Source organism: Canis lupus, chromosome 15 (assembly GCF_048164855.1).
Source record: "Canis lupus baileyi chromosome 15, mCanLup2.hap1, whole genome shotgun sequence".
Taxonomy (NCBI): domain Eukaryota; kingdom Metazoa; phylum Chordata; class Mammalia; order Carnivora; family Canidae; genus Canis; species Canis lupus.
In genome coordinates, this window is record NC_132852.1 from 46,017,325 (window position 1) to 46,029,826 (window position 12,502).

The following is a 12,502-nucleotide window of genomic DNA, read 5'->3' on the forward strand; positions in this document are numbered from 1 at the left end:
TCTCTCATGGTTATCATTTAAATATTGCCTTGATCCAGATAAAGGCCTCAGGATAGGAAATTTTTTTTTTAAGATTTATTCACGAGAGACAGAAAGAGAGAGAGAGAGAGAGGCAGAGACACAGGCAGAGGGAGATGCAGAGACACAGGCAGGGGGAGAAGCAGGCTCCCCTTAGGGAGCCTCATGGGGGACTCGATCCTGGATTCCAGAATCATGCCCTGAGCCGAAGGCAGAGGCTCAATTGCTGAGCCACCTAGTCGTACCACAGGATAGGAAATTTAAGCACACATGTAGGATTGTGACACCTCACACTACTGGGGTTTTTACCCTTGGGAGAAATTGGGTTTTTGGCATCTGACACATCTCTCCTCCTATATCTGTAGCACCTGTGTGTCTGGACTGGGTTTTGGGAGGTGAAATGTCAGACTTTCAGATCCCAGGAAGGGGAAGAAAGGACAACTGTTCCCTATCTGATAAATGTAACAAGGTGCTTTGTCACCAGGAGGGCAATTGAAACCAGAGAATTTTGCTGAGAATAAAGTATAACCATCACCCACACTGCACAGCTGCTTCCTGAAAAGTCTACTCACATTGCATGAAAACGCACATTCAGTATTCCAGGATTAATAATGTAGACACCTTCCCTGTGTTCTGTAGATGGTGCATTTTTCTTTTTTTTTCTCCTACAGTATGGGGATGGGTGGTGGCTGGTGGGTCACTTCGTGGTGGGGTTTATTGACCTATGGTTTACATACAATAAAATTCACCAATTTTAAGTGTGCAGCTAGACAGATTGGGCTAAATGTGTACAGTCATGCGACCACCATTTCACTCAGGACAGGGGTTATTTCTATCTCCCTATAGGTCCCATGGGACTCCTCTGCAGTCCGTCTTCTCCCCCAAGCCCTATCCTGAGACTGAGGAGGGGCGTGGGTCTTCTCTCTGAATGCCCTGCATTCCACATGGTTCCAGACACACAGGCAACCTGGCACATGTTTAAATGAATAAATACATAGTGGCTCCAATGTATTTCAAAAATCCTTCCAAGGCTCCTGTGGTTTCTCCCATTCATCCCATGTCTTGCAAGACTGTCTAATAAGCACTTGCTAACACGTAGTTTCTGTGTTCAGTCAGAGTCCAGCTCCCTGATCGGCCATAGACCATCAGTATTACAGAGCCAATGAAATGAAAGCAGGTGGAAGGAGGGCCTAGCCATCCTCATTGCTGCATGGCCACCAGAGTGTGTGCGTTTCTTTTCCACCCCTTGAAAGACTGAAAACATGGCAGGAGCATCCCACCCTAGACCAGAGGCCCCCAACCCACATCACCCCCGACCCCTTACCTTTCTCAGTAATAATAGTATCCTGTCCCTAATAATGGTTTTACTTGCCTGTAAAACCAGGAAAGTATCTTAAGGTAATAGGTAGCATTTTCCTATAATCTCTATGTTAACTCATAAGTGTTATGTGTGTGCATATTTATATATGCCAGCTCATCATTTGATAGGAACTCCCATGATTCCCATTTTATGAATGAGCAAAACTGAGGCACTGGGAAGTTAACTTTCACAGGATTGCATAGTTTTCTGGTCATCTGTTGCTGTATCCCAAGCCACTCAAAACTTGGAAATATGGTTGCGGATCGTCACAGGTCCAGGGGTTGCCTGGCTTAGCCCAGCAGGGCCCGCCTGGCGTTGTGCTTACATTCTAGGCCAGATGGAGGCTGAGGCCGGAGCGCTCTCCATGTTTGTTCGCCCTGTGACAGGTGCCTGGGCTGGTCGGCAGCTAGCTTGAGCTGCCCCGTGGCAGGGTGGTCTCTGGGTAGTTGGATTTTTAACAGCTGGTTTCCCCCCAGGAGATCCAGGGGGAAGCCACAAGGCCTCCAATCATGTGACCCTTCTGCTGCTTTTCTGTCGATCACGGCAGCCCAAACCCAAGGGAGGGAAGGATGGACTACCGTGCAGAACACACTGACTCTGCCTGCAGCATCCCCCCACCCTGCCCCCAGCAGTCTGCTAACTTTGACCATGAGCTGTGGCTGGTTGGGTATACACACCATGAAACACGTTTCCTGGGGCACATGGGTGGATTGTATTCTGTTTTTGTTAATAACAACAATAGAGCCCGTTTGGACTGCATTGATGTCAGGACCTGCGTGTCCTACCTGCAGCTGGATAGAGACTGTCCCACATCTTAGCAGCTCAGGTGCTTCCTCTGTGCTTGATGGCACAGCAAAGATACAATTAAGCAAGTGAAAGGTAGGTGACACAGAGGCCATTTCTCACCCATCTGACAAAAATCTGAAGTTTAGCAGCATAATCTGTTGGTGAAGCTCTGAGGGAGACAGACCCTCTCCTTTGCCATAGCGAGGGCAGAATGGCCCTGTACTAAGAGGAACATGTGGCAGTATTGTCCAGAAATCACCAATCCGTGGCCTTTTGAGCAGCTGTCAGACTTCTGGGGATAACACATCCTAGAAGTAGGAAGAACGCACAACGTTCTCGTGACAGCCTTGTCCTAATGGCCAAAGATTGGAGACTCGGACTGCCACAGGGGCTGGTGCAGCTAGAACATTCCATCCAAAGAAGCATGCCCCAGATACCAGAAATATCTCTGCTGATAGTGAGTGATGTCCTGGGTAAGCAAGCTGTGGGACAGAGTATGTGCATAGCAGGGATACCTAAGTATGAGAGAGACGGAAGGGGCTTGGAGTGTGCAAGCGCATAAGGAAGCCCTAGTAGGATGTGCAACTAATAGTGGTTTCTTTGGGGGCACAACATGGATGGGGCCCAGGGTGGGACCCCAACTTTCCTTTCTTTTTTTTTCAAAAATGTTTAAAAGATTTTATTTATTCATGAAAGACACACACACACACACACACACACACACACAGAAACAGACACAGGCAGAGGGAAAAGCAGGCTCCATCAGGGAGCCTGATGTGGGACTCCATCCTGGGTCTCCAGTTTCACACCCTGGGCTGAAGGCAGCACTAAACCACTGAGCCACCTGGTCTGCCCCCAACTTTCCTATTATGCATCGTTTTGTTTTCACTTGCAAATCCCATGAATTTAGCTCTTATCCGCCCGCATGCAAAAATTAGCTGGAGAGCAGAGCCATTGCCCTCAGAGTACTCACAATCTCTATAGAGATAGCATTTACAAATAAATCATGGACAACGCTTGAGTATTTTAAATTCTTTTACTCAAAACTCTTAAAATTCTTAAGGGATAGCTGAAACTCTTGAAATGTGTGGTGTTTGAGATGGTGTCCAACTGGGCTCATTAGGAAGGGCATCACAATCTGTGGGGTTTGAGCCAGTTCTTGGATGAGTAGGTCCTCTTAGCAGTGGGTAAGAGAAAGAGGGAGGTCAGTCCAAACGGGGGTGTCCTGTCAGCTCGCAGGCCTTAGACCGTTGCGCGGGAGGGGAGGACGCTTGCTGGCCCTGACAAGGGGTCTTCGAGCTCCACTGTGGGAACTGCTGACTTAAAATTGTATTGAATCTCTACACAGTTTTCCACAGTGGCTGTACCAGTTCACGCCAACCAACAGTGCAAGAGGGTTCCCCTTTCTCTACATCCTTGCCAACATTTGTTTCCTGTCTTGTTAATTTTCACCATTCTCATTGGTGTGAGGTGGTATCTTGTGGTTTTGATTTGTGTTTCCCTGATGGCAAGTGATGCGGAGCATTTTCTCATGTGCTTGTTGGCCATGTCTATGTCTTCCTCTGTGAGATTTCTGTTCATGTCTTTTGCCCATTTCATGACTGGATTGTTTGTTTCTTTGCTGTTGAGTTTAAGAAGTTCTTTATAGATCTTGGATCCTAGCCCTTTATCTGATAGGTCATTTGCAAATATCTTTTCCCATTCCCTAGGCTGTCTTTTAGTTTTGTTGACTGCTTCTTTTGCTGTACAGAAGCTTTATATCTTGATTAAGTCCCAATAATTTATTTTTGCTTTTGTTTCCCTTGCCTTCATAGATGTATCTTGTAAGAAGTTGCTGTGGCCAAGTTCAAAAAGGCTGTTGCCTGTGTTCTCCTCTAGGATTTTGATGGATTCTTGTCTCACATTTAGATCTTTCATCCATTTTGAGTTTATCTTTGTGTATGGTGCAAGAGAATGGCCTGGTTTCATTCTTCTGCATGTGGATGTCCAATTTTCCCAGCATCATTTATTGAAGAGACTGTCCTTTTTCCAGTGGATAGTCTTTCCTGCTTTGTCGAATATTAGTTGACCATACGGTTGAGGGCGCATTTCTGGGCTCTCTATTCTGTTCCACTGATCTATATGTCGGTTTTTGTGCCAGTACCACACTGTCTTGATGATCACAGCTTTGTAGCACAACTTGAAATCCGGCATTGTGATACCCCCAGCTCTGGTTTTCTTTTTCAATATTCCCCTGGCTATTCGGGTCTTTTCTGATTCCACACAAATCTTTTTTTTATTTTTTTATTTTTATTTTTTGATTCCACACAAATCTTAAGACTATTTGTTCCAACTCTCTGAAGAAAGTCCATGGTATTTTGATAGGGATTATATTGAATGTGTAAAGGTTCCTCAAGGAGTTAAAAATAGAGCTACCCTACAACCCAGCAATTGCATTGCTGGAGATTTACCCTAAAGATACAGATGCAGTGAAAAGTTGAGACCCCTGCACTCCAATATTTATAGCAGTAATGTCCACAATAGCCAAAATGTGGAAGGAGCCTTGGTGTCCATCAAAAGATGATGGATAAAGAAGATGTGGTCTATGTATACAATGGAATATTACTCAGCCATTAGAAATGACAAATACCCACCATTTGCTTCAATGTGGATGGAACTGGAGATTATTATGCTGAGTGAAGTAAGTCAATCAGAGAAGGACAAACATTATATGGTTTCATTCATACGGGGAATATAAAAAATAGTGAAAGGGATTAAAGGGGAAAGGAGAGAAAATGAATAGGAAATATCAGAAAGGAAGACAGAACATGAGAGACTCCTGACTGTGGGAAATGAACAAGGGGTGGTGGAAGGGGAGGTGGGCAGGGGGATGGGGTGACTGGGTGATGGGCACTGAGGGGGGCACTTGATGGGATGAGGACTGGGTGTTATACTATATGTTGGCAAATCGAACTCCAAAAAAAAAAAAATATGCAAAGAAAAAAAGAAAGAAAAGGAAAGGAAAGAGAAAATCAAGCGATTTTACAACTCCGGGTGTGGGGGTGGGGGTGGGGGTAAGCTGGTTATCTGTATGATGTGTGATGATGATAGCTCCAAGGACTCATCTTTTTAAAATGAAACAACAACCTTGAAAAAAAATTGTATTCAATCAAAGTATGCTGAATTATAGACTGTCACTCTCAAGGAATTCTTGCTTCTTAAAAGCTACCTTTAAAATCATTTGTGTGTGGGACCTGAGCCACATGTCCGCCAAAGATGGCTGTGCTCTAGTTAGTTGAGCAAAAGTTGGCGTGAGCCCCAGAGTGGCTGGAGGAGACTGGTGGAGGCACAAGTGTTGTGACAAGAGCATAAAGCTCCAGGTGGAAAATCACGAACCAGATGATACTGTTGAGGGAAACTTAATTTTCAGTGTCATCACCAGGAAAAATTAACCAAGTCCCAGAAGCAGAAAGGAATCTACTTGAACATGGATCTGTATCTATGGAATTAACTCTTCCCTCTGTGGCCTAATGGCAAATAGTCTTTTTCAACCCATCTTCAGTGTGACACAGGCTCTTATAGGTGCGGTCTTATAATGATCCCAGTTTTGACTGCACACACATCTTACAGAATTTTTGTAGGTTTACCTTTGAGTCTAGGCGATTTGAGTTGTGAAATCTGTACCGTAACACAGGGTCGGTTGGTTGGTCTTGTTTTCGGTGGGCTATGCCCTGTCTTCCTGGCTGTTGCTGGGCACGGTGGCCTAGCAGCCAGGTATGAGTCAGGCCTGCTAACCAAAGAACGGAAACAACTGACTAGATTAGCATTTCTAAGCCTGTCTTCTGAAAGATGTTGTTTCCCATTTTGCTCGGATCTAGACAATATAAACTAATTATAAAGGCTCTTCTGTTACCTGAACCTGGCCTAGAAATTCCGTGACTGTTGAACAAATGTAGAGCCAAAAATAAAATGGTAATGCATAAAAAAAATCCTTTGCATGCAATAACATTCAAAGTTCTGGCGACAGTGTGTAGGCCGGTTGCACATGTCCTGGGTGTACTCAGTGCACCAGGCTAGGGATGTGGCGACCCTAAAGGTTTCAGCCAGGAAGGCTCCTCTTTGGTGTGATTTCATTCTCTAGGCCAGGGAAAGCTGGCCTGTGTGCTCTTCAGTTCTGTCCATGAAACCACAAAAGTGGGGCCGTGTGCGCAGGAGGAAGGGCAGCAGGGAACGTCCCTGGAAGCTCTGGTTTCCCTCTCTGCCTATGGGATTTCCCCTTCTTCTCTGTGGACCTCCCCAAGGATGTGCTGCTCCTGCAGATCATCCCCACAGTGGTCCTGGAAGGTCAGAGTCCACTTGGTTCTGGGTGCGAAGATCCGGAGTGGGAAGCTCAGTGCTTTGCACACAGAGGGAGGTGTCCCCCGGGGCCTCATATATGTAAAGGGCAGAGAATATGTGGTCCAGACGCTGCCCAGACACACTGGTGGTGACCACAAGTGAAAACAAGGGGCTGGCCTTGCTAAGGGACAAACAATCCCAAGGGATTCTCTGGCTTTAGGAATATCCCCACAGGACCCAGTCTAGCATCCTCTGTGCTTTTTCAGCAAGAGATAAAGGTCCCAAAGCACTCCAGCAGGGAGTGGATGAGAAAGGCGGAGGACATGCTCAGGAACATGTTTCTTCCTAGCCCCATCCTGGGCACGGGGAGACAGGGTGGTCTGGGGACACGTGCTACGCACGGGGACATGTCAGTGACCGGGTCCTCCTAGGTAGGATATGATGACTTTTAACCTAGTTCTTAGGATGTGAGAAGCAGGCTTTTTTCCTTCCTTGAAAATGCAGAGCCTCAAACAACCCCTGTGTTTTGTACCTGACTCCCTGTGGTGGTAGCAGCTGATCTAGAAGTTTCTGTGCTCTGGTGACTTTGGCCTCCTGTCCAGCATTTTTCTTCCCTCCTGTACTTATATAATGAGCCCCTCCAGAATGGAATGGGTTTGTTGGCAGCAAAAAAAAAACAAACAAGAAACTTAGCAAATTCCTCGTTTGGCTTCGTTAGTACCATGCTTTGTGGCTTTGAGTCCCTCACCAGGGGCCATGTGTTTCTCTGTGTCCACTCAGTCTCCAGGCTGGTGCTGGGATTTGTCCACCCACTCCACACATTGTGCGGCTGCCTGGTGACTCCGGCTGGCACCTGTTTCCATCTGGAGCACGAAGGCCTGAGCCTCACCACTGGGTCCGATGCTGGCCAGCTTGGCCTGACAGAGGGGACCTGGGCTCTCAGAACTTATTAGTGCTCTTGCTCCCTAACCCCACTGGTCACTGTATCCTCATGTATCTTTTCTGCTGGTCACTATATCTCCTCATGTATCTTTTCTGCCAGGAGCTTTAGATGAGATCCCCTCCACTCAGGGCCCCGACTCTGGGCATGCACCTGCTCCCCTGAGTTCTGGAAGCCCTGAGGGCCGTGGATGTGGGGTGAAGTGAGCACGCTCCAGCTCCTGTCCCCAGGTGGAGTGATGTGTGGGTCTCTCAGAGGAGCTGCGGGCAGGCCCCTTCGGCTAGATCGCAGGCTTCCTTCTGTCTCCTGATGCTAACAACAGAGGATGGATGCCGACCCTGGAGTGATGGGTGATTGGTTGGCCTGTGGTACTAAAGCCAGCCCTAGCCACTTGTTGCTATGCTTTTTTTTTTTTTTTTTTCATTAGTAGAGCTTTTTTGAGCAGTTCTAGATTTATAGAACAATTGTATGGAAAGTACAGAGAGTTCTCACACACCGCCTTCCTCTCCTCGCCAGTATCCCTTATTAACAGCTTGCACTATGAGGTATGTTTGTTACAATTGATGAGCTTTTATTAATACATTATTATTGTCATTAACCAAAGCACATAGTTGACCCACCTCCCACGACAGTCTGTTTACTCCACTATATACTGTTATAGTGTCAGAGCAACGGGCCCTAAAAATGCCTGTTTCCCCTTCCGCCACCCCATGGTGGCTCTGACTTACTGGTGTCTGGGGCCAGACCCCATGCCAGGTGGGGACATACAACCCAGGTGTGTGGAAAGGCGTGCTCTTGTCACAGGGCTAGGAATAGGGATGGCCCAGAACAGAATTGGGGGGTTTGGAGGGTGCTTAGGGGATCTTTAGGGTTTGAGCCTGAACACCCTCTATCTCAAATGGGGGACTGAGGACGAGACACGGGAGGTGAGGTTCCAATTGACACATTGGGTCGGGGCAGAAGTTTGTACCCAGGTCTATCATGGAAGGGGGCATAGACCCAGTTCAGCTGCTTTTTTAACAACAGGAACTAAGTAAACAGGACCAGAACGTAAATTGTAAAAAGAGCTAGTCATGTGGTCATTTTGGGTGTCATTTGGTCATTTGGATGTCATTTGGGTATCATGTGGTCATTTTGGGTGTTATTACCCTGGGGACAACTCGGGCCCAGGATGGGGTCCCTGGGACCCTCTGATGTCATGAGCTCTGCATCTCGTTCTGCCTGAGAATTCTGGTCCTTTCCTGTGTGGAGCAGCGCGGTGTGAGCCTGATGTGGCCTCGGCAGGCCCTGCCCTGGATGGAGAGGGAAGTGTTGAGATGCCGTCCCCTGGCCCCCCGAGCTCCACTCACCCCCTGCGCCAGGCTCAGGTGGGCAGCGCCCGGAGCCCCTTTGTGCAGAGCACCCACCAGCCTTCAATCAGCAGGACATGGAGGTTTCTGTGGTTCCGGTAAGTCCTTGGAGCAGCTGCCCAGCCCGATGGCCGTGACACGGATATGGAGGATTCCAGGAAGTAACAAATTCACACAGAGCCCAAGAATGACAGAGAAGGGCATTTTGGAACCAGCGGGTTGGTCGCTGGAAGAAAGATGTGAAAATGCCAACACACTTCCCCTGGAGGATGGCCTCCTAGGCTGGTGATGACTGACATTTACTACAGGCCCACGCTGGGGGCTTATGCTGCACAGCGACTCTAAGATGGTCTTGCTGTCCTCTTATGTAATAGAAACATAAGCTAGAAAGTCAAAATCAGCTAAAAAGAGCAGTGTGACAGAATGAGAATGTGGCTGGAAGTCGCAATACTAGGATGTGGTTCATGATTGTGCCATGTGGCTTTGAGCAGCTCCATCAGATCTCTCTGGACACCCCACCTGGGCTAGAAGGGGATCCATCGACTTGAAGATTTCTGAACTTTTCCAACTGTAATATGCTATGACTGCATCATTTCCCTGGGTTTAGGTGTCAGTAGAGCAGGGGCTCTGCAGCAGGTCTGGGCCAGGTAGGTACAGGTGCTGACAGATACCTGGGGTAACCACCCACTGAGACCCCAAGGGCATAATTGCTCTTCTGGGTCCACTGGTGGTCAGGACCGCTGGGGTTGCCAGAAGCCGAGCTGCCCATGCTGGGTCAGAGCAGCAGTGCCTGCCGATCACAGGGCCAGGGCAGGCACACAGGTGGGGTTGGAGGAAAGGGAAGCAGGGAAGAAATCACCCACCTCCCGCGACAGTAAAGATATGTGGTTCTCTCTCCGTCTGTTTACTCCATGCATATATCTGAGCGCAAAATACTAGAAGAGGTCAGAAGGCTCCAGCCAGGACAGAGGGAAACAGATGGTGTTCATCGTTCCCCACTCTCCTGACATCAGGAGGGACAGGGGGTCAGCCCCTCTGAAATTTAACTGCACTGCTTCAAAGATTATCCAGGGCACAACTGTGCAGGCCCCCTTGTCCATGGTGCAGTAAGACGCACATTTTATTCTATGCCCGTTTATGTGATCAAAACTTTTATGAAACAATGCAAGGCATCCTTATTTTGTTTAGGTTTATTCATTCATATTTTGATGGTTGTGTATAATCCACTAAGTCGATGTTATGATCTGCTGGTGGGTTTGGACTCTTCGTTTGAAAACTGTGGCCAGGTGCTTCTGGAGCAGCCAGTTTACCCAGGGATAAACAAATAAAAGCACCTTTCTTCATTATGCTTTAGTGCAGGGAGGCCTTTGAATTCCTTTTACGTCCTTGGTGTTTGCTGCTTGCTCTGAACACCTTGTACCATGCTGGCCCAGAGCAGGTGGGTGGCACAGCCAGTAGGCGTGGAGGAGGCATCCTTGGGCATCTGCAGAAAGTAGGAAGGAGCTTTTGATACATGGTGTTATAAATATGGATGTTTGATATTCTGGAATTTCTGAGCTGGCAACCTTTGTGGATATCGGCTCAGCCGCTGGGCCAAGCCCCAGAGCCTTGCTGGGGAGGTGGTTGGGAACAGAAATGAGGTCTCTGAGCCTGACGCTTGCACAAGACCCTCCTGTAGACAGGAGGGTGTGTCTCAGGACCAGCCCGCAGCGCTGTGACCTTATAAAAATGTTCCCTGCGTGGCCAGTTTGGCTCTAATTTGCGGTGTCCCTCCTGCAGTTTGCCTTCCAGCACAGACCCAAACCATCTGGTTTTCCCTGTAGGGCCAGCACTGCCTGCAGGGTGCTAGGCCAGGAGGGGGTAGGTCTCGAGTCTGACACAGGGCCCTTTGGGTCTGTGGGACAGGGACCCAGTAGCACCTCCACTTTCCCTCATTGTTGTTTTTCCTCGTGAAGGGAGCACAAAAGGGTGGGCGCCCCTGTGACTAGAGTCACCCAGCTGGCCAGGCAGTGCAGGGCACCCACAGAGGGTTCAATGCCACAGTGTTGGTCAGCGGTGTGGCATTTACTTGTGCATAATTAAACCCTCTTCAGAAACCCAGATTTGGTCTTTTCAAACCTCATCTCAAGATTTGTCTTAGCAAAAGAGTAAAATGTCAGAGCTGAAAACAGCCCTAGAAATGAAGGGCTATCCATCCTCTCCCAGATGGCTCACAGTTTCAATCTGTACTCACCCCTAGGAGGCCCGAGCAATCCAAGATATGCCCTGGGAGGTCATTGCCTTATCATAAGACCTTGGTGTTGACCATACTCTGAGCCGTCATAGTTCCCCAGTACCTCAGTACAAACGAGCCAGCGTATTAGCACCTTTGCCAGGATTGGTTTTGTTTCAGGGAAAGACAAATTCTCATTTGAGTCCTGCTGTGTGCCTGGCACTGTGGAGGAATGAGTCGCTCAAGTGACCCAGACGAGGTCCTCGCTGTCAACCGACTGCTGGTATCTGAGGGAGAGGGGCCTGTAGACAAAATAACAGCGTGAGCAGATGCCTGGTGGGCATCTTCATGACACTCAGCCGGCCAGTGGCCTAAGAGTGACTGTGTTCATGTCACAGGTGATGCCTGAGGGGATGACTGTGGAGCTTTCCTAAATCTGCTGCTCTTCGTGTGTGTGGCACAGGTTCTTCCTGGACAGTCAGAATGGGCCTATCGGGGTTGCTTCCTGTTTTTCACTCAACTCTGCTGGGATGGACAGCCTTTCCTATCTGTCTTCATCCTCTCGTCCAGGATCCTGGACTTCCTTTGGGGATTTCTGGTATCCCTTGGCAAAGTGAAGGCTCAGCTGTGTGTACAGAGACCCCCTCCCTGGGCCCCAGTTTCCTTCCTGGGGGTGGCCAAGAGTCTCTCCATAGCTGCCCCTGCTGCCTGGACCCTTATCCAGGGCTGGCCCCCCCTCAATGACTCTCCAGGGAAACAAGAAGGAAGAGAGAGATGTGTCCAATACATATCCTCTGTATACACATATTAACATTAACATTACATGTTATTAACTAATGTTTCATAATAATATGTTTATTATATGTCCTTAATATATGTATCTATGTTGTGTATCCTTAATATAGATTATTACAAATTAATACAATAAGTGTACATAATACATAACTAATATAGAAACATATATAATATTCTATATATCCACACATGAAGGGGTTTGTTTTGAGGACTTAGCTCCTGTGTGTGTGGGGCTGCTAAGCCCTAAATCCCTGGGGTAGGTTGGCAGGTAGAGGTGTAGGCAGGACCTGATGCTGAGGTCTTGGGGCAGGATCCCTTCTTCTTTTGAAAACCTCTTTTTCCTCCAAGGCCTTCATTTGATTGGGTGAAACCCACTCACTTTAGGGAGAATCATCTCTTTTATGTAAAGTCAGTGACCATAGATGCTTATCTCCAGGGACCTTCACAGCAGCATCTGGATTGGTGCTTGGCTGAGTCACTGGAGCTATGGCCTGGCCAAAGTGATGTGTAAGACAAGCCGTCACGGATTCTGTGATGGCACTTGGTTGGCAGAGCCCACAGCTCCCCTTTCTGTGATATCTCCCCCCTCTCATCCCCTGGCTTGGGCCAGAGATACCACCTGTGGAGATGTGGATTGTTCTGGACTGAGGAAGCAACCTGCTATCCAGGTCACACCTGTTGGTAGCCCAGGGGAGGTGGTTGCCCCAGACCTGAGCCTTGCCCCT

General features: G+C 48.1%; 1 protein-coding gene and 1 pseudogene across 4 annotated transcripts in view; both read left to right on the forward strand.

Annotated features, from left to right (window-relative positions):
- Window positions 1-12,502, forward strand: part of PRKAG2 (protein kinase AMP-activated non-catalytic subunit gamma 2) — a 265,070-nt gene that overhangs the window by 55,142 nt on the left and 197,426 nt on the right. The window lies entirely within an intron of this gene.
- On the forward strand, window positions 1,948-6,082 carry LOC140605367 (transmembrane protein 126A pseudogene; annotated as a pseudogene).